Below are 22,678 nucleotides of genomic sequence, written 5' to 3'. Positions count from 1 at the left end.
GACGTTTTCATCGATATTAACTTCTAATGTTAATTAATATTCTCTGACTCTTAATATTTTACAAGCTATGCATCAGAAACATGCGCGTGTTAATTCATTTTCATTAAAAAAGAGGATAAAGAAACGCGAACTTATATATTGTATTCAAACATTTGCGCGCCATTTGTATAATGGTAGGTTTACAACTTTACCGATAATAACGTATATAAATTTATCGATAATTTATCGACGTAGATATTTCTACGACAAGTCAATAGTCTGTAACGAATATTTGATATTCGATAACGTGTACTTAACCTAGTTAACCTCCTTACTATAATAATTATTCTCACAACACAGTCATATTATCATATCTAACGCGAATCATTGACTTAACTGTACATTTCCTAATTCGAACGAAAATACGTAGCTTACAGTGCCACCAATGATCTCCCTAAAACCGCGCGAAATCAAAACTTCGACAGTTCGAACGACGACTGCGTGTGTAAGTGTAAAGTGTAAGCTACGCATTTATGGGATCATGTAACGTAGTAAAAACGTGAAGGAATACCTGTGTATGCATATATTCACGCGATGTTCCACTGCAGTTGCTCGTATATCACGGTTATTCGTCTCTTTCGACTATTCCCCTTTTTACCGTGGTAAAAACCAAGTATATGCGGACAGCGAACATTGAAAAGAGATCGTGGCGCGCCACGTCGTTCACCCCTGATCGCGACCACGTGACCCGAATGGCGCCGACGAAGAGTGCGACGGCCCTGAACACCGAGCGAGACGGCGGTAAGCGGAACGTGCCGATGTCGGCCGAGTACGCACGAGGGCGTCGCGACGGCAACCACGTTTTCTACCCTCGTTTTCAGTCTGTCGTGGTGTGTCCTGTCGGCCGGCTGGTGCGCTAGTACATGCGCGCCCTTTTCTCGTTTTCTCCCTCCACCGTTCGCGTCACTGTTTCTCTGCTACGGTGTTTTCTTACCGGTAATTCGCATTCGCGTGAAACGCAGTCCGCGCGCGCCAAATCGTCGTCAGTTCCGTGCAACGTTCGCACGCCGGGGAGGGAGGCCGTTCTTCTCAATGGAGATACACCGGGTCCAGTGGAAAGCCGGCGAACAGTGTTGTGAGTTGATTTCCATGTGAGCACGAAGCGTTCCGGTCGGTTCGTAGTCGGCTCGATTTTGCCGCGTGTTCCAATCGAGGACGAGTCGCGGGGTGACAACGGAAGTGTGGTACCGAGCGGGGCTTGTCCACGGCGCGAATTTGATCGTCGCGGCCACCGTGTAAGCGGACATGCATCAGGAGAAACGCCGTACCGCCGACCGATGAACGTGACTGGCAGTTGACTCGATGCAGAGGGACGCTAAGGTAAGAGTTCAATGTACTCCCTGCCGGCGAAGTTTCTAGCGTTGGCACGCGAGAAACTTCGCCTGGTAAAATAAACTGTGCTAGATCAGTATTTCGACAAGTATCCCCCCTTTCGCCGCGATCGGTTGGTATCCCTTGCCCGCGAATTCTGCCAACAGCTCCCCCTTTGCTCTTTCTCGCGCACACTTCGACCGTCGATCCTTCGTTTCACGCGGCTGCCACCTCGTGACACATTCCGAGCGCGTTACTTTCGGCGAACATTAATTTCCATTGATCTGCCACGCGTACGTTTCTTCTGGGTGTTCCCGTTGCCGTGCAATTTTCCACAAATTCAACGACGCGACGTCACGCTTCTATTGTTTTAATTGGCTAAACTGATCGATGGAAACTTATAGTTATATACGAACGTGTACAATTCTTTGGTCGAGTTATATTGGAGCGAACGTGTCTCGACGCGTTTTGTTTGCAGTACCTTGTTTTGAATCGAAGTAACCTTTAGATTCTTGGAATTGGGAAGACGGGGCTGTTAATAACATAATAATTATCGACCATATGGAACATTGTTTATACTCGCCTGTACTCGAGATGAAACGTAGATAAATATAACCAAAGGTTGAAACGTGTTTACTTCATTCGCGTTGCACAGTATATTTATATATCGTAAATTATTTCACAGTTTTACGTAAACTGCGCATTACTTTACAGTTCTTTGATTCCACATTTTTGTCAACTGGTTGCATTTAATTTAGCGCCGGGATAGTAAGCAATAGGTGGTAAATTAATCTGTCGGTAGAAAATGATGTGGAGGCAAAACTTAGACGAATCGATATGTTACAATAAAACAGATAATTATTTATTGGATCAATCAATATGGAATTTTAGCATCTGATATTTATAATATTCTAATAATATATCATTTTCATTCATTCATTTATTATATTGCATAAATTTATTAATTATATACTCCATTTTTTTCGTTTGATTGGGATCTACCCAAGTACATTTTAATTCAATTTGTGATTTATGTTAACCTATCTCCAAAAAGTAGCTACTTTAAAAAAAGCTATCTTCGTAAAGGATAGACTAAAGAAACACAAAATGAAATTGAATCACTTTCAATGATAACGTTGTTTAATTAGATATCATCAAATTGAAAACAGTTTATCGCGAGTATGTAGATTTTGAATTAACATAATCACGTATACCCTTACGATAAAAATGAGATTATCTTCGAGGTTAATGCGCTTTAACAGGTTCGAAAAAGGGCGGAGTTTATTAAGTGGAGCCACGAATAGATAAAGCACGCATGCCACATATGCAACGAAACACAATATGTCTTTCTTCGTGCGGCACCATTGAAAAGGGCGAAAATAGCCCTGGAAGCATGTAATTTATTTGCTCGCATGCACGCGACGATAATGGCAACGAGAGCGTGAGAAAAAAGGCGACGAAAAGTCGAAGCAGGTAGTTAACATTTGATTTGGTAGGCCGAGGGGTGAAATTAAAATTTCGTCGCGTCGGGAGAAATTAAAATTGTGTGTTATTTTCTGCAAAACATTAGGAACGTGCGAAGACGTTTTTTTTTTTTTTTTTTTTTTAACCTTCGTGCGAAGATCTCACGATAATTTTTCGCTTGTAAGAGGTAAATGAAACTCGTGTTTCATTTTGTTTTCTTGATAGACCAGAGGGAAGGCGGAAGAAGACTTGAAAAATACTGTTATTACATAACACGAATAGAAGGGGTGTAAAGCAGCACGGGGCTGAATCGCGATAAAACAAGAGGGGATAGATTAAACGGTTCTAGGAGCGGTTTAACGAGGTAAAAGTCACACACGGATAGAGAAGAAACGAGTACGTATGACGAAATGTAATTCAACACGAAGTAACTTTTATGGGGTCGTAACAGGTTGGAGAGCAAGATGTATCGATAAGTAAAACGAAAGAACTTTTTATTCGTCGGAATACAGACCTCTAAAAAAAGGGACGTGATAACGATATATATGAAGCGAATGTAATATATTTTTTTGAGATGTAGCAAGATATAGTAGGTAGATCGTAGTAGGACGTGATATATTCCATCTGCGACCTTAAAGATTTATTTATTCTCCAAACGGGGAAATTATGTATCTTTATGGGAAGAAGCAAGTTGTCGAGTAAAAAATGGGCAGAGAATTTGTCAAACGATGAATTACGATTCGCAACAACAGAATAATTCGAATGTAATTGTCGTGTCTCGCGGCTGAAGAGAACCAAAGCGAATTGCTTTCGTTGTGTTGTTCTGCGTTGTTAAGTACAAGTTCCGAATGAAATTTTCGCGGAAATTGTTTTGTAGAAGTTCGCGTAAAACGGTCTAATTAATTACACCGATAAAATTCAGCGAAGCAGCATCAGAGAATAATGAAGTTACTTCTGTATCGTGGAAATTTGAAAATCTCATTTGTTCGAGGCAAGGAAACATCGATCCTTTGTTACCCACCCCGTTCATTGTTCTTCCTTGTAACTTATTTCTTTTCTTTTTCATCACTCTTCCCGCACTCTTTACGAAAGATCCTCTAAGCATTGATTAAACTTTGAAAAGTTCATCCGTTTCTCAAGTTTCCGCGTTTAGGGTCGTCCGCATTGGAAACGGGAAAGAAAGATTTGTAAGTTAATACGTTCCTTCACAAGGCTTTGCATTGAAACAATAAATGCACGAGAGGCCGTAATAACGAATTTTCCTCCATTATAATGAGAATATTTAAATATTCCGTTTGAAAGGAGCCTTGGAAGAAAATTTTCTTGCGGATCGCAACTTCAGTCACGTTTCTCCACTGCTTCTATTTTCGTATTCTGATATATTGCGATTACTCGTCTACAACGATACGTACGATCATCTCTCTTTTTTTTTTTTTTTAGAAACTCACGTTCTCAAAATTGAGCGTAAGCATTCTGTAAACACGCTCCGGTGTTTTCATATTTCAAACGCGGTCGTTGGTAAAACGATGATGCCCGTTAACAGGCTCTCCTCGAACGTTAAAAGTAATAGCACATTGTACGTACAACGGTATGTTAATCGTAATAACAGTAATATTCTCGCCTTAATATATCATCTATTCCGAATATAAGAGATTACGAGTTGAACTGTAATCCCACCGTGTATTGCTCGACATTATTAGTAATAAATAAAAAGCAGGAATAATAAAATGCACCGTTCAAAGTAATGAAAAGATGCAGAACATTAGTTCAACGATGCGTTGGAACTCTCGTTGCGTAATGTTCGCGGGCTTAGTATGGTTTATCAGCGAATTTGTATTTTATAATTTACTGCTCGAGTTATGAAAGCCGAAGGATTTATTGGCTAAAGAATTTGAAGTACTTTCGAAAACTGTCGTATATCTCTCGCGCGAATAAGGAAACAAAATGCTGTTTGGATGATCAGGTGTTAATGGACAACATATAATATCGTATACATAAAGGCTGAATGAAAGATGTATTTTACGCCTGGAAAATATTTATGACTCGAGAGAAGAATCGCGCTGGGAAAAATAAGCGACCCCACGCATTCCGTATTTCGTAAACGATGCAACGATTTGTCACGCGGAACGATCTTGAGCCTCCTGCGTAATGTGTTTTATGCAACACCACAAAGAAGAATTTATCGGTTTCGTATCCGATGATTGATGAAGAACTTGCGTGTCGGGACTACGATCTCCTTATATGAAATGGTACGGAGAGAAGTTAACGAAGACAAAAGTGATCTGCGATCGGAAAGAAAGATTTATTCATTTCCCTCGATAAAAAATATTAAAATCGCTGATATGATTTTTCACGAATAAAAGAAAATCCTGCGGATGAATTTGAAAATTTTACTTAGGTGGAAAAATTAATTAAGAAGCATCACTAGGAGTTTTTATCAAATGTATCAATAAGTATTTACAATAGGAGAGAAGAACTCGCGATAGAGTTGAATTTATGAACATTTCCGGACAAAGAATATCATAAAAGATAATCGTGGCAAAGATGTCAGAAGTAACAGCTCTACTTTGATCGTTTATAGAAAATTTTTCATTACATGATATATTATTGACAATTCATTAATAGGAAAATGTGATAAACGTAATTATTATATTGGTTAATGTTCGCAAATTCTCTATTTATTGGCTTCCATTTTGATGCACATAAAATTGAGTAAAACATTTGAAGAACAGAAAGAAATTTCGAGACGGGCTAGAAAAAAATATTCATGAAAAATATAGAGATAGATATCCAACCTCCTACGCTAAAATAAAAGATCAATTTAAAATTTAAAATTGAAGATTAAAGGCCGAGGAGATGAATTCATTGTCCGAAAGTCATCCATCATAAAAGGAATAGGACAATCAGATTGCTGGACCGAATCTTCCCCTAGCGTAACTGGTGTTTTAATAATTGAGTTTCCTAAACCATCGATCCAGTTATTACTTCTGATATCAAAGAATTGGTTCTCTCGAGGCTATTCTCGATGAAATTTAACATTAAAAAGATTGCACGAAATGAGTTGCAATTAACTGAGTAATTGTTTTCTACAATTAATTAAATGTGGTCACAGAAAATGATAGAGGACGTATATATAAGTGACAAGTATTTCAACGAGAATCATATATTCACGAGTGCACGAGTGTGTCTTGTATGTCAAATAAAGTTTGCAAATGGTGGTATTTTTTTCGTGACGTGAGGAAGGAGAGTCCGTGGCATGGAAACGTACGTAAACGTGACAGGTCACAGGTTTAGATTTAACCAGGGGATGGAAAATGCTTCTCGTGTGACGAACAAGTATTCATTACTCAGCTATGTTTCATTGTCGTATATTTGCTTTAAAAAAAAGAACATGACTGATCAAACGAAACTTCTAACGTGATTCGTACATATATTTATTAGCACTTAACACTCACGGTTAATCTTTCTCGGGATTCAGTTTAGGACAATTTCTAAAATTCCTACAAAAAATATTTCATAACATTGAAGTGAACAGGAATACGTTTGATATAGTTTCTAATTAACTATGAATAAAATTCAGTTTCACCATTTCAGTAATGCCCATTGACGGAAGTCAAGTGTTATCGTTCGAACTGTTATATTTGTACAAAACTTCGAAAGGATCTCTGCAGCGAAGTAAGAGCGATGCTTGCGATTCGATTCTCCAGAGAGAAGCCGATAGTAACGGGTGTTTTTTCACTTGTTTTTGCGCAAAAAAAAAAAAAAAACGTTGCAAGATTTATAGGAAACCATCGTTACAATTATCTGAAAGACGGATAACTCCCACGCTATTTATTGCACAAATGCAATAGAGATCGTGTCAGCGATAGGACTAAAATATCAGCGAATAAATTCGAATTTCATGGTTTCAACGATTTATACAACTTCCACGCGGGAACATCTCAATTTACAAGTGAAATAAATAAAATTGGGAAAAATACGAAGCGGAAAATCGATGATGAATTAGATCGTAAACATCGATAGCCGGCGACCATTGGACAGCCCTATTTCTGAGTAAAGGTCCGGAGCCAAAGAGATCATATTTTCGGTAGAAGAAAAATAAAGTTCGATTCCCACAGGAAGACCGACGTCCGAAGCGGAGGAGATGTATTTTGTAGACACTTGGACGTCGCGTCAGGTCGATTTCACCGTTGATTTTTAGCTTAAGATGGAAAATTGCCATCTATTCAATCAATCGACTTTCAACCCTCTCCTCTAACCTCGCGAATAGGAAAAAAAGCAAAGGAGAGGAGAAGCGAAGCTCCTTTTTCACTTCTCTTTCGGAACAAATTGAATTTCGCTAGAGTCCGAGAGAATTAGGAAAAATGGTGGAAGGGTTGCGGACAGCGTGTGCAAGAATGAAAACGGCACGATTTATTTTTACTTCCGGACGCTCCACCGGAAGAAAGCGTTTTTCTTTCTTTCTTTCTTTTTCTGCTCGATGTCTGGCTGAGAGAGATCTTTCGAAGTATAGAGAAGAAACCAGAGGGGGGAAAAGGAAGGGAAGATAGGTCCTCGAAGAGACAGAAAGGGAAACAAAGGCGTCGCGTCGTGACTCCGGAAGAAAGTTCAAAGTGCTCCTTCTCGTCTTATCCTCGACAAACGCTGCTTTGCGTCTAGAGTGCGTCTGTTGTTTCGTAGGGGGCTCCAAAACGTTACGTACGGATACGAAGGGTGGTTGTAAGTAGAGAGAGAAAGAGAGAGAGAGAGGAGCTTCTGCCTTCTTGAGCTTCGTGCTCGTGGAAATTATAAACCATATTGTCGCGAACGCGTGCTGTCTTATTTTCGAATTGATCCTGCAAATCGGGAGAGCGTAGTTTCGAGAGTGTGTCGTTCGCAATCACTTTCTTCGAATAGGTGTCGAAGTTCTTTCAATTTAGACTTAACTTAACAAATCATTGATTTTTCAAGCGCCGTTCTTCTCTCTTAGGTTATGTTTGATTTCAGAGACGATAGGTTTTCGTTTAACATAGAAAACAGTCAAACTCCAGATTATTCTATTGACGAATTAACACGAAATAATTGGTACTGATCAGTAAATTCGAGTAAGTCGAGTATTTTCAGTAAGATTTCACAAACATCTGAGACCTGTAATCTTGGTAGTAGTTGCGAGAAACTCGTTCGCGGTACTTGAAGAACTCGAGCGTTTTAAGCAATAAAGTAACTTAATGCGTATATATCGTTGACGATGATAGTGTTTTGGTAATTTTTCACTGTACTCTCGAAGGAGCTTTCAAAACGAGAGAAGATCAACTGATTTCAAATGTCCAATTATCGTCCGTGTCACTTGTTAACGTTCGTCCAATTCAACGTAACAGTGTAATTCACGGTGATTATACACGGCAACGGCATCAACATTAAATTTGCTTTGCCGGTGTTCGATTAAATTCCGCTAATTAACGTCTATTTCAAGCAATGTATGACCCGAAGCTCAACGCTTCGAACATCCTGCCGTGTAATTCTTCCTCACGCTGGAACTCTACACGGTCGTGAACACCTCGAACTCGGAATGCCAAAGAATCTTAATGAAGCCGTGACGCGTTAATCCCGCGAATTGAAATTTACGGCTGCAGGCGTGATAGGTGATTAATCGCCAGCATTATGAGAGACGGCTCTACGCTATTAACATAACGCGAAGTAAGCTAAAGCTTACATGGTGCTGCCTGAAGTTTTGCCTTTCGAAATATGTAGTACCGAAATATCTAGCGTTATGTGCATCGTCGTTTTAAGGAATGAAATATGACGAAAATTACGTCATGTAGCTTGAAACATATTTTACGCGTCACTGGCTACAATACATGTTACATTATTAGAGTAATAAAGTTCAATTTATTGAATGAATAATAGCCGAAAGGATTAAATAAGAAGGTTTCAAGTTCGTGAAATAGCAAGAACCACAGGAAATGCGTTCGATCGGAATTTCGGCCAATTAAGACTCCAAGACTGTTATTACTTCTTTCATCTTGAAATCTTCCGACAACTCACGCATACGGAAATAACCAAAGACGTTGGAAACAGGCAGCAAGATGGAAACGTAACGGGCTCCTAGTTTAAAGTGGAACATGTAAATCAACTGGGGGGAAGGAGGAGGGGGAGGGGGGGGGGAGCTTTGCACGGCGAGAACGATGTTCGCTGTAACGAATTTAATTTAATAAGTTCCTTTCGTAGTGAGATAAAACGCGTAAATAATAAATCTCGCGCGAGAATGACTGGAGACTTTAATTATGTGCGAAGCTTTTGTTCCCTCTTTTTTTTTTTTGTTCCCCCGGGATTGTACTCGCTGCCAAAGACGTGATCTAATATTCTTCGAATTAATTAAAACACGCGCAGAGATCAAGTTGTTGCTACGTTTCGAGTTCGAGGCAGTCGTCGAAGTAGCTTCGATATCTGTGTTTTTCCCGTTCGATTTCCTACAGTTCAATTTCAACTTTGCTTCGTTTTCCAGAAGATAGTCGAGAAAACTTTCGACTGTACGCGACGGAATAAGGGGGAAAATAGAAAACGAGGGAAAGCATTATCCTCGTTCGTGGCAAAATGAATATTTCACGGGCCGTTATGTTAGTTTACCGTTTTCGTCTCGTAAATCATTCCTCCGGATCGATCATTCTAATGGCCATGCTACAGCGAAACCTATTAATTTGCAAATTAGATGCAAAATGAATTATTGATCGAGATTCCGCAGTTACGCTATAAGGGAGATCGCCGTTGATGCGTTTCATTCGCAACTCGTCAATTCGATATGTAAACGTGGATAGTTGAGAGACTCTGAGAGTTTACGATCAAAGTTCTCAACGGTTCACGATGTTACGAGTTACGATCATTATTTTAAGAAAAATCGAATTCCATTTTGACGTTTTGGATCGTTCGGCGTGTTCGTGTCGATTTTATAAATATACGTGAATAAATATAATAAATTCTGATATACAATAAATCTCTTTAGAAAAGCATTTAATTGTATAATTTCGTGAAAAAAGTACATGATATATTTTATTAAAAATTTCATTTCAAACTCGGCACGAACATGCACGTTTCAAAAAGAGAGGAAAGACAAAATTTTAATACTCGTATTATTAGAAATAACCGTTTTTTAATTATACGTTAATCACAATTTGTTTTGGAAAATTTATCATATATTGTATCTCCATAAAATTTCCATCGACTCTAACGATCTACTTATGCAAATGTTATGCATATGGTATCTTTCAATACAATAAAGTATCATTTTCAAATAGAAAAGTAGAGTATAGCTTACGAAAATTGCATTTTAATGTCCGTGTGAAATCGACGTAACAGTTGTCGATACATAAATTATTTGCTAGCCGGAAGACGAGCATAAAACAGATATTAATGTCGTTTATTAATCTTCTTTTAGTGTGCCATTGTATACAAATTTTTCTACCGCGATAAAATATGTTTTCACGCAGATTTTTAGGAATGCTTGCTTGAAAATTCGTTCATACAGAGGAAAAAATTAAATAAAGACTAGCGTATGAAATAGAATAAGAGATAAACACAGCCAATAGAGCTGCAATTTTATTCTGTCCCATTTGTCTTCCTCTTAAAGCCGTCGTAAATTTCGCTGTTCTCCGAATCGTTTCGTTTTCTTTCACAATTTTTCCCCTTTCTGAATTAAGTCCTGGAACAAGTAGCGATCGATCCGAAGCAAGAATTCACACTCGTTGCTCTTTACCTGGCTCGATTCATTTTTCTTTCACGTACAAGACGCACGAAGAAGCACGAAAGCAGAAGTCTCGTCGGAGAGAACCGAAGATTTTCATTTACGACTCTTTGACTGTCGTCAATTCGCGCTATCGATAAACTTGTGATTCAGAGCATCGTGATTTAAGGAAGTGAATACGGGACGGGATCGTTATAGAACCATCGAGATATTTCGAACACTAACAACACGTACGCTGTTCGAAATCCCCTGCCCTGATCCTTCTCTCTCGATTACGCGTTCACGTACAGTTGCATGGCTGTGCCTTGAAATATCACGAAGCCTTTCACCAAAACTGACGTTTCTGTTCGACGCAACACGCATACATGGGGCACGCGACACTTCGATTTGCGAGACAAGCAGTTCACCATTGTCCTGGCACTGCCCTTACAAGAGATCCTATAGACACCGATAATTCATCGATAACTGCGTTGGAACGTCATTGGAGCAAGGAATCGAGCAACACTACGATCTGTTTCGATTGACTCTCCAACAGAGGAGATTCGTTCGAATATTTTATTAATTACTTGTTCATACACGTGATGACTGTAGCAGACTGTCGTGCAGACGAGATGGGACAGTATCGATGTTTCCGAGAGTGGATCGATCACGTTGCGGTCAGTGGCTTTTGGTTAATTCTACTTAGCGAGGTAGGATGGTTTAATGGTTCGCTGTTCGCGCCATCGAGCTAAGTTGATGCTCATTAACATCGCACGGCTGCACGGTGCGAAGATTCGATTTAAATACAAAACGTCAGACGCTTTCCTTAAATCTGCAGACAACAGATACTTACTTACTTATTCATAACCTTCCATCTCGCCATCCATTGTTTTCTGCAAAAGTATTCAATTTGTCTCTGCAAAGTTTGCACGCCTCCTTGTAAAATTCGGGTTTAGATTGCACGTCACGGTTTAAGCTAGAAAAAAGGAACGGTCCTTACATCGGTAATTCATGTAACACATGTCACAGTCAGGGTGTTCCACGACGTCGGGCGAGCACACGTGACGCTCGAACTCGGGCGACATTAGAATGGCAAATGAAACGTGGAAGTACATCGTGTGGGGATGGGAATACAGATCGAAATAGCACATCGTGATAGCGCGACAGTTCGCTGAAGCGGCTCGCCACCGCGAAGGATTAAAGTAACGAGAATATTAGCGAACATCGGTGGACGATCCGTGCACCAGACGAGATGTTACACTGAGAGAGTCGAGGAAATTATAAATAAACGAGCGCCGGTGCGGTCGCGGCAGGAGAGAGGCCTTGGGAGTATAAAAGCGGATAAATCGATGGGCAAAAATTTTTTCCCATCGCTGTTCGAAAAGCCGTGGCCGTGAGTTATCGCTGAGGTTCAAGATCAATCGCGCGTTCGCAATCGGTCTCGATCACAATGCCACGAGTTTCCGTCACGCGTCGAACACATCGCTGGACGATTTGCGAACGAGCTCGTAAAGTTCGACTCGAGTCCCTTCGCCCTTTTTTACGACGTTATTTGAGGAGACCGCGTCCCACATTTCCCGATTGTATAAATTATAATTTCCGCCGACTATCGTCTGAACGATAGGTAAACGCATCGTCAAATACAATAATTGTTTCAATAACTGTTTCGTGTATTTTTTTTCTCTTTGTTTTTCTGTCACCGGTTTCACAGCGTAATTGGAGGAATCTGTTTATGTATTTTCCGGTTTATCGTTGCGTATTTTTTCCTCTCTCACAATTAAAGCGCAAGTAAACTGACACGATCGTTACATGTCTTTCCATTTGTTTGCAATACGGTTTTTCTGTTTCATGAAAATTCTTCGAGCAAATAACGATGTAAAGTAACGGTAGACAATAGCGCGGTACGTTGGAACACATTTCAATACATTGGGAAATGGATTCATCAACTTTAATTATCATTTCACGTTACTGACAACGCTTTCCTGCGCTCTAAGCTCGTTTTAATAGTGCATCTGCTTTTTCGCTCGCAAATTCAGTCGCCGTTTGCTTTAAAAAGGAGAACCGTGTAACGCTTTTCGCCCCTTGTTGCGCGTAATTCGACTTTCATTCGGGCTAAAAAGAAAAAAAAAAAGAAAATTTGTCTCTGCGAAGGGAAACTTTGCTCTCTCGTGTTTTGCACGTAGTCGAGTTTGTTTTTGAAAGAGTGATACAATGATCCCCCATACAATGATCAATTTCAAGATGAAACTAGATTGTGTATCGGGATAAAAATGTTATAATTTATTCAAGCTTTGTAATTTCGACGACACGAGGCGAAAACATATTTACCTTAACAGAAAGAAATGAACATCTCGTGTATTAATAACTTTCTGTTTCGACGATTTCCAGAAAAATTTGCTTTCCCTCACTCGCTGTGCAGACCGTTTTCTCTTTGCGTTGTCGCCAAGGAGAAAAATATTTGAACGCAGCGGTGCGTCACACACACACACACACACAAAGAAAAAAATCGCAGTAGAAAAGGGTTGATGTTTTTTATCCCCTTTCTCACGAGATACTCCCGACATTTTCACACGAAATTCCACTACTCGCCGTCAATCAGAATCACTCAGGTGGCAGGGGAGTGCACTTTGATCCCGGCGGGGAATACTTTCTCATGGTATTTCGGTACGTTTATTATCGACGTTCTGCCAGGGGATCCTCTCCGCGTAAAGGAACGACGTCTCGCTGGTCGTCAAAAGAAACATTCCGAGAGAGAGTCTCGAGCACGCTTCTTCGCATTCCAGCTGACGAACGACCTTATTACCGGGCCTTAATAAGCCGTGCCGGCGAGGTCACGTTCACGTTCACACTGGCCACCGAGATTTCAGACGCGAATCTCGGAAATTTATGTGCAAACGGTGCCACCCGATGTTGAGATATTGGCGCGTTGCCTTCGACAGCTTTTGGAGAGGAATATGCATGGGCTCCGAGAAGCCGAAGGATGGATCATCAACTCGGAAGGGGTTTCAAGGCTAGATCAGACGTGAAGATCAAGATAATTCGTAAGAGAAATAAAGGCCGGAATTGTCGGGAAATTTATCGAGAGGAATTCGAGAAAATAAAATATTCAGAGAATGACAACGTTGTATAAGAGTTGCAAAGAGATTTTCGTTCATTAAATAAGTATTTATTAATACAAATAAATAATATATATATAATATAATATATAATAAATAATACTACGTTTAATTTCCTGATGGAAGCGATGTTTCTTTCGTCTATAAGAAAAATTATTTCTCCCAGAAAAGTGAAAGAACCGATGATAATAATTCAAGCGCAAACTCTTTCATCTCTTAAACGATTCACTTGAAACTCTATCATTGCCCAATCATACATCGAATTCGTATTCTTCAAATATTTAGCGATCGATACAATTCTCTTCGCCGATAGTTTATTAATATTCTTTCAAGTGTGTTTGCAAAAATATCAACTTCTATAATTGGGAACAACAACAAATACTTTCTCGTTGAGAAACGATATTGGCTGAATTTGTTGGGCATATTGAAATGCAATAGCAATACGGAACTGTACATAGTTAATGTTTTTCAAATATCTGCGTAAACAAAGCTCTCAGCCACCGCTGAGAATGCTAGATCTTTGGTAAACAAATTTCGCTTCAGTACAGTATTGTTCCGCGAGAGAAACGCCGAGGCGAACAAAAAGGAAATAAACAACGAGGCTGAAGAAAAAAAAAAAATATCACGGTATCAGAAATATTTCGCTCAAACGTCTCTCTTGCTCTCGCGAGGGTTTTATTTGCGGGATAGCACTATGAACGTCGAAATATCAAACGCGAGAGCGAGAGCAGCACCGAATGGCGAAATAAAACGAGCAAAAGCCGCGGACTTTTTTTCGCTCTTTTCACGCCGCGTTGCGAGAATATCTTTAGAAACACCTTTTCTTCCCCTCCTTTTTCTACGTTTCTCCTTTGTCAATTATGCGTCGTAATGAGAATTTGCCGGCGCATATCGTTAGTAGCGCGTTCACGGCCGTGGCCGAAGCTCTTTGGCACATTTTCCCGAATGCCATCAAGTTCAAAGAAACACCTCGAAAGTGAGATCGATTCTTCGTTATTTGGAGTAACTCGCGAAGAAGTCGTGCTCGCTTGCGTTAGGATCTTTCTCGAATGACGCGCAATTATTCCTTCGTGGGCTACTTCACTTTATTCACCCTCAACTGCAACGCGTGATAATGCGCCAGAAATAAAGAAATGTGACACCCGTCCTTTCATTTACACGGAGTATCCGTTCCACGCGAAATGAAAATCGCCTAAATAGAGTTTATCAGTGCAAAAAGAATATCAAACATTGAAATGAAAAGCAAGCTTCTATAAATTATAGAAATACATATTTATTTCACGTAGGTTAAAAAAAAAAAAAAAAAAAAAAATAAGAAACAATTTCGGAAAACAAAAGTAAATTTTATTCGCTATCATTATCGCTATTGTAATTCAATACAATTGAAATATTTGAAAGTTCGACTCCACATTCATTATTGATGTTAATTTTATCGGATGATTTGTTCTCAAACTTATCTTTTGCCAAGTTTTCGTAAATTTGCTGATATTTGCTGCAACATTTCTTTAAATCTCGTTGAAATTTTAAGGCTCGTTTGGATCAATGTCTACGATGTATTTTCTAGCTGCGTAAATACATATCGCATGTAAAAAGTAAATAATGTCATAATTTACCGCGGAGAGACGGATAATGCATTCTGTTTGTTACGAATATCTCTAAAATACTTTGTTCAACATTAGAGGAACATCGAAACTCGCGATTGAATGCACACAGAGTCGAGGGTTTTGGAATATAAACGCGATAAAAACCTTGTCAGATTTAACGCAGGAACGTTGTTTCTTTCGCTCGAAAAAATTTATCAAATCATCGGAATCGATGCGTCTGTGACTCGAGAGACTTCGAAATTCGTATTTATATTATTTATCGAAATCTCGTCGGGTCGAAACACACTGTGAAGCAAGTGATCTGACAAAGAAAGGAAATGTCTAAAGATCGCTTGCGTATCTAGGCCAGCAAGAAAAAGACGCAGTCGTTTGTTCACGCCTTTTTGCCGGCGTTCAACAGATTCCGCGGAGAGTAACTCTTAACGAACGTGGTGCCTAAGAATTTCCAAGGTTTGCGTTCATGCATGGCCTCCGCGAAAAATGGTATGCAGGTTAATTGAAAACCTTGTTGGAAGTCGAAGGAACCACATTCCAAAAACTTGTACGAATGCAATTTCTCCTGGCTGAACTTCGCTAAGTGGCAAAGTACTCAAACGTTAGGCTTCATCGAGGGAGGAGTCTATTAACCGCTATGGAATTTCTGTTTTCCTTCTTAAGAAACGAGCTCTCTCAAACGATCAGCGTGCCTTTGCGCGCGTAGACATGACGAAGTGGCCCGTCTGACTTCCTAACTGCTTCATCATCGAACGTGAAAGATGCCTTAGCAATTGCGAACGAATAAATGATTTTTCTTTCGCGAATCTCTTGTAAATTGCGGGATAATCACGCACGTTTTTTGCTTGTGATGATATCTCTCTGCATCGCGTTCAACTTCATTCGCAAGTATTGCGTGAGAACATGAACCTTCACTTATCGAACGACATACACTTTTATTAGATTCGTCGTTTAATAATGCAATATGCAATAAATATTTTAGAACAAGTTATACAATATTGCATTAACAAACTTCAATATATACTAGAATTTTAATATGCAATTTAATACACAAATTTAACATACAATTATATTATATTATATACAATATACATTTATGGCAACGAGATTGTAAAAAAGATAAAACGTATCTTCCAATATTTCGCGTATTTATTTAACGAATCCGTTAACAAAGTCAACAACATATTCATATATTTATTATACAGATCTTTAGGCAACGATTCGTTGCTGATAAATTACAGCTGTTCTTGATACTTCATTCCCCGAATCTCGAATGATATCTGCATCAGACTTTTTAATACAACCTCGTAATTGAATTCAGATGCAGAAACAGACGGATGTTGCGTAATAAGACGAAACTAAAATTGGAAGTAAAATCGATACTAGAACAATCTCGAAACTCTTGATCGAACGCGACGCTTAAATTTCTAACTCTAAAGTTGCTGCCAATCAATGAAAGTTATTTATTCTGTGATGGACCGTTTCCAACTTGTCTATATCCGTCCGGCTGATTGTACAACAGTACATGACATTTGCGGTGCTTTTCTCTTCCATTTGATAAACCGGCACACAGTTAATATTTCAAAACTTTATCAGGTTTATCGGACCCTTTCAGTTCGTTTATTAACCCTTTTAGCACCAAGAAAAAACAAGAAAGTAATCCTGAAATGCGCCGACCCAAATTAATTGGTAGTTTGACGAAGGTTGGGGAAAAAGTCATAAAAGGTTTCATTTTCAAACTGAGCTGAAAATTACAAGCTTACCGAAAGGACTCGTTAAAGAATAAAGAGCCTCTGTATTTCAAAAGATGGACGAATAATTATCCTATGATGCGTAACATACAACAAGTACCTCATATTGACTCATCCACTACGATATATCGTTATTCGGCGCTGAAAGGTTTAATTACGAAATGAATTTCGTTTCACTGAGCGAGTGAGACGAAAGTTCGCCGACGGTATTGACGCTGGCCAGAGAAAGTTCAAGCATCGAGTTTATTACTTAAGTAATAAACTTTTGGCGGCGAAGAGTAATGAGTTTGTAAAAGCGATTAAATTGAGTTTCACGTGAATCGATCGATGTCGAATAAGATTCGTCGGGGAAAAGTCGTTCTCGGTTAATCGCTTGAAAATGAAACGTAACGTTTTGTCTCCGTTTAGAGATCCGTGTCCTCCGGTTATCGCGAATCTCGTACAGTTGGTTTATTTCTGGACTAAGCTCTGAGCATGTCTGAGAAAATTCCGATACACTTTGACAGGGCGCAACAGCTTGCTGAATATCTAGCGTGGCAAATAAACTGGATGATGTGCGCTGGTGTCTGAAACTTCAGCGAAAGCAGTACATACATGCATAGTGACTTTACGGCATTCTTTATGGTAAAACCAGCTCCTAAATTGAAGTACGGGTAGAAATTGTATTAAGGTCGCGTAAATTATTCTTTTGGTATTGAATTAGATATAATATAATAGTTGCGTTACTGTACATTAATAAATTAACTTGGAGTTAATGATTATAGTCGAATGTAAGAGAGTATACAGTTAATTGATAACAGTTGTGTAAGAAATTTATATTTTATAAAACTGAATGTAAAGAAAATTGAGGCGAAGTTTAGTTTTCATAAATATGTAAGTATTTTAACGAAAACATGTGATATGATAATATATACATATGTACATATGTACAACCAGCATGTCTTCCTACGCATAAAAGTCGAATGTAAAGGGCTGCAATCAATCAATAATAGTTACACAAGAAATATAACAATTTGGCCAATTTATATTTTGTAAATATAATAAAGAAAATTAGCAAAGTTTACTTTCCGTAAATGTATAGGTATTTTAACGAAAATATATATGTGATACAATATATATATATATAATGTACATATGCACATGTGAACAGCGTTTTGCCACGCATATGTACATACATATGTATATAGAACATCGGAATTGCTGTTTCGCAAAATTTCTATTCTCGCCAGACCATTGAACGCTATTTGCAGAGCTTTATATTTCAAACGAGTGAAATTTCTGCGGCTGTGTTTGAAATAAACGCGCCAGCGATGCCTGATCCTGAAACTTTCGAACGGTGGAATGTACCAGACAGTGGAAACGCATTTGAATGATAAACGTGTTGACGATTAGGAAGCACCAAACTATTCAGTCGATCGAGTCATTGGTATTCAAATTCCGTGCAACTCGCACAGCAAGCCCGCTTCCCAGCTAGTGTCTTCCCCGAGCAAAAGCTTATTATTATCGGGGCTGTGTGGCGTCTCCTATAGAATTATTAAATTATACAGAAATAAATATACTGGCGAAACGCGAGTGTTACGTCGCGAGTGTCTCGGGGATTCGAGGTGTTGTTGTTATTCGTAAATAACGAGCCACCTGGTACGGATGGTTAAAGTGATAGATAAACCGAAGAACCGTGGTAAACGACCGAGCTCGGAGGCTCCGATACCAGCGACACGACCACGTTTCCGGCCTGTTTACGTGTGGTGACAATAATCGATACATTTCACGTCCTTTTTACTCTTCCCTTCTCGTTCGTCAACCGCGATTCCCCGTACGAATCCCTAAAAAAAAATGAAAAAAATGGTTTGAAGAATTTCAATTGTTCCTGCAGCTATTTCTGATTTTTAAATATAATCGATGCAGCGAGTGTCAGTGACAACAGTGTGAACCGATTGAATTTCGTGGAATTGGATTTGTTAAAAGATATTGAAATCGCTATCACACGATTGTGATACCTGTGAGAATTATCGAAGAAGTGTTTCCGGAGAAAACGTGATTGATTCATAGAAAATTGGTTATCTAAATAAAGAAAGGAAAAATACTTCATAATCAGTCACAATGTCATACAGATATCTATTGAATTTTACTGTACGTGATATTTGCGTTATCATGCAACATGTTTTTCGATAATACAATATTCCATGTTTCATGTAGCCGCTTTGAGACTTTCGCGTTTAAATCTATTTACGATCTCTTAAAATAGTACCAAAGTACCATGTCTACGACCGTTGAACTCTGGACGACGTTTCGCGAGATAATGTTCGTGCCGCGATCGATTTTCTCCCAGAGGCGAAGAGATATTCATCCGTGAATTCTTTGCTTGCCAAATCATTCTCGGCGCCTTATCTGAGGAGCTGTTGCTCTCCACATTGTCCAAGTCGATTGATAAATTCAAGGAATTTCGTCGATATTTACGACGCACTTGTCAGATTTAGTGAGAGACACGCATTCAAGTTCGAAAATACACGACGTAAAATTTGATACGCCAGTATAGCACAAGGTCCTGATTTATAGTTACGGCTTGGAGCCAGCCGGGATCGAGAGGGTTGTCGAACACACGCGCGAACTCTCCGACGGGGACAAATTTCAGTCTCGGGTAAATACTGTTTAACTTATTCTTACGAACTTGTCAGTTGCGCGCCGGGGAGAAACTTCGGAACTCAAGTTCGCAACGGTTCCGTGTTGCTTCGTTCTAGAATTGGAATAGAGAAGTTATTTGCAAAAGCAACTTGTACTTTTGCGAGATAAGTTACCTTTGAGGAACATGAAAATCCTCCGTCCGTCTTTGCTGTTTTATTTTTTAAGGTTCAACCTAGAAAGACGAAGTATTTTCGTAGGTAATGTTAACGTTGATATTTACTTCTTAAATTGTATAATTGCATAAAGGCAAACGATACTTACGTGCAATATTTACGTTAAAATTAATACGATTCATCATCTACAACAAATAGTTTGAGAGGAAATTGCGCGGTTGGCTTCACACGGGACACTCTGTATGTAAATCGGCTTACCCCATTATCCCGAATCCCATATATATATTTCTTAGTTTCCGGTCTGAAAGGAAATTCGTCGGATCAGCGGTTGTTAATGAAACAACAGTATTATTCTGCAATTCGAGCCCAGGCACGTAACAAACTCTCCTCCTCCGATGTATGCTTCAATCCCTTGAAGTACAATGACGTCTGACAGGCCTCGTGCAATTTCTAAAGAACTGTTGAATCATTAATTTGTTTCTTCGTCATTTTTTATTAATTTATAAGTATAGTGTTTATGACATAACTCGCGGTATAAATATAAGAGTATAAGAATCAAGTTTACACAAAGAATGTAAAAATTGTCTTTGTTAAATTTCCTCAGAAATGGAAATTAAGTTTCCTCAAATGTTAAATTTCCTCGAGCACGTAACAAACTTCCTTCTCCTTCCCCGGTGTACACTTTTAACGTTTCTTGTATCTCTTAACGTCTGGGAACGTGCGTTTCCTAAAGAACTGTTGAATTATTAATTTGTTTCCTTATCATTTTTAATTGCGTTTATGACAAATATGAAAGTCATCTTTATTAAATTTACAAAAAGAATATAGAAATTATCTTTGTCGAGTGTTTCCTCCGATGAAAAACAAATATAATTTTTTGGTCGTATCGAGTTTCGTTTAATTCATACGTAAATGGGTTAAAGAAGTTGTTCGTACGTACACGCCCTTGTCCAACAAAGATGGAGACTCGAATTACACGGAAACCAGAGGGACGACGAAGAAGGATAAACGCGTTAAAGCTGCGTCGACGTTGCGGACGGACTACTCGCCTGTTGACGTTGTTTAGCGAGCGACAGGGAAAACTCGATTTCTCTCCCCTTGTTCCATCGCTCGTGCTCGATGTCGCGAAATTATATCGATGTAAATGGCTGCGCGACGACGCGGAGCAAACCGAGACAGTCGCTCTCTCGGCGACAAGTTAAATTGAAAATGAAATTAGAGCGAACGGGATGGCTCGGGGCGGGATGGAATTGTTAAAAATAATGTAGCCCGATGGGTAGTTACCGTGCCGGGGAAATTCTCGCCGCTGACTTGAGATTTTGCGATTTCAGAACGATTTAAGTCGCGTCTGCGAATCAAATTCCGGTAACAAGAACAGGAAGATTGCCAGGAAGCTTTTAAAGCCGAACCAGCCGGTTAGCGGACTCGTTTGTTTCCTTATTTCATCGCGGAATCGATTTTCCATTATCGCCATATTTTCGTGGTTTTTACGAACTGTTTTCTGCAATTTCTTTTTTTAACTACGATACATATATGTAATTTATGGCATATTTCGTGACATTATAAAGTAAATTTTCCAAATTCCTTTTGATATCCCGCGATATATTTCAAAATTTTTACGTTGATATCATATTATTACAATATTTTACATCAGCGTTCGATCGTGTTTCGCGTTTTAAAGCGTGCTTTATCACGAAACACACACACACACACACACACACACACACACACACACACACACACACACACACACACACACACACACACACACACAGCGACAAGACATCACGGAAGAAACTTCGACACCGTTCCCTCGCGGGTTTATTTTTTCCCCCGATTAGCGAAACAATTATCGATAACACGCTGAGAAAATTAGCCTGAATCGAACCTTTTATCTAGTTACGTGGATCGCTCTAACGACCTTGAAGTTAGCTTTATGAAGCTCCTCGAAGAGGAGCAGCAGCAGTAAAACGTGACTTCGTTAGATGAGGAACCGATGAACCGTGTCGACAACGTTAACGGAAAAACGAGAGCAAATTGATGATCGGTGTGCGTCGATTGCCTACCTTCTCCCCTCCCGCCACTCCTCGTTGTTTTTCGCCGAAACAGGTCGAACGAAAAATCCGCTTCTGATCGCTTTTGCGAAACTTCCGTTCCGCATTCGACGCGAATTCTAATTCTTCGACAAGTCAAACAGGGGCAAAGGGGCGAGGGTAACTACCCTTTTGTACATCGAAGCTTTGAACTTGAGAAATAGGTATAAATATCACTTAATTGTAGGTCTTTTCTGCCAATTGTTCGTATGCAAAACGCATCAGTGCTCAACAGTGGAAACAGATACCAGACACGGCCGCGTTATATTTATCAATCGCGGAATTCGCTTCGGAATTGGCTGCCCTTCTGCAAGTACACGCAAGTCCTCGATCGATCCTCGTAACACGCACGATCGTCAAGTGCAATACTTGGCCAGCAGTTCATTAGCAGACCGATTAATGAGGCACATCGATTAGTGGTAGCGTAAAAATCCGTGTAACGCGATCAGGCATCGCGATGCCGGCCTTGTACATGTTATTATCGTGGCTTGTAGTCCCAGTTGTGATGTCGTGTCGATTCGAATCGTTCGAACTCGTGACATTCGTGCCCGTTTCACGTTCCCGACGCTAATTGTATCCAGCTCGCTTCTGCGTTCCTCGGTACATGTAACCCAAGTTTTCTATTGTCATTCATACTTGTGCTTCTTTCGTCTTGTTTGCGTTTTCTAACCTCATAAATTCTGCATATTTGCTCTTTAAAATTTACTCGTTCTCATTCTTCTCTTGTACACGCTACCGTTCAAAAATGTCTGGGCGCTTGCTCCCTTCGACGAGACGGTATTGCGACGATGTATTGTACAGTCAGTTTCTTCCGT

General features: G+C 39.5%; 1 protein-coding gene across 1 annotated transcript in view; it reads left to right on the top strand.

The window, feature by feature from the left end:
* The first annotated feature begins 876 nt into the window (after positions 1–876).
* LOC122535606 (small conductance calcium-activated potassium channel protein-like) overlaps positions 877–22,678 on the top strand; it is a 200,006-nt gene continuing 178,204 nt past the window's right edge. The window contains exon 1 of the mRNA XM_043667289.1: positions 877–1,359. The gene's annotated coding sequence lies outside the window, so the exon portion shown is untranslated. The remainder of the gene's footprint in view (positions 1,360–22,678) is intronic.

Source organism: Frieseomelitta varia, unplaced genomic scaffold (assembly GCF_011392965.1).
Source record: "Frieseomelitta varia isolate USP_RPSP 00005682 unplaced genomic scaffold, Fvar_1.2 scaffold_742, whole genome shotgun sequence".
Lineage (NCBI taxonomy): Eukaryota > Metazoa > Arthropoda > Insecta > Hymenoptera > Apidae > Frieseomelitta > Frieseomelitta varia.
The sequence above is the reverse complement of the archived record's forward strand: the minus strand, read 5'-3'. Positions and strand labels throughout refer to the sequence as shown.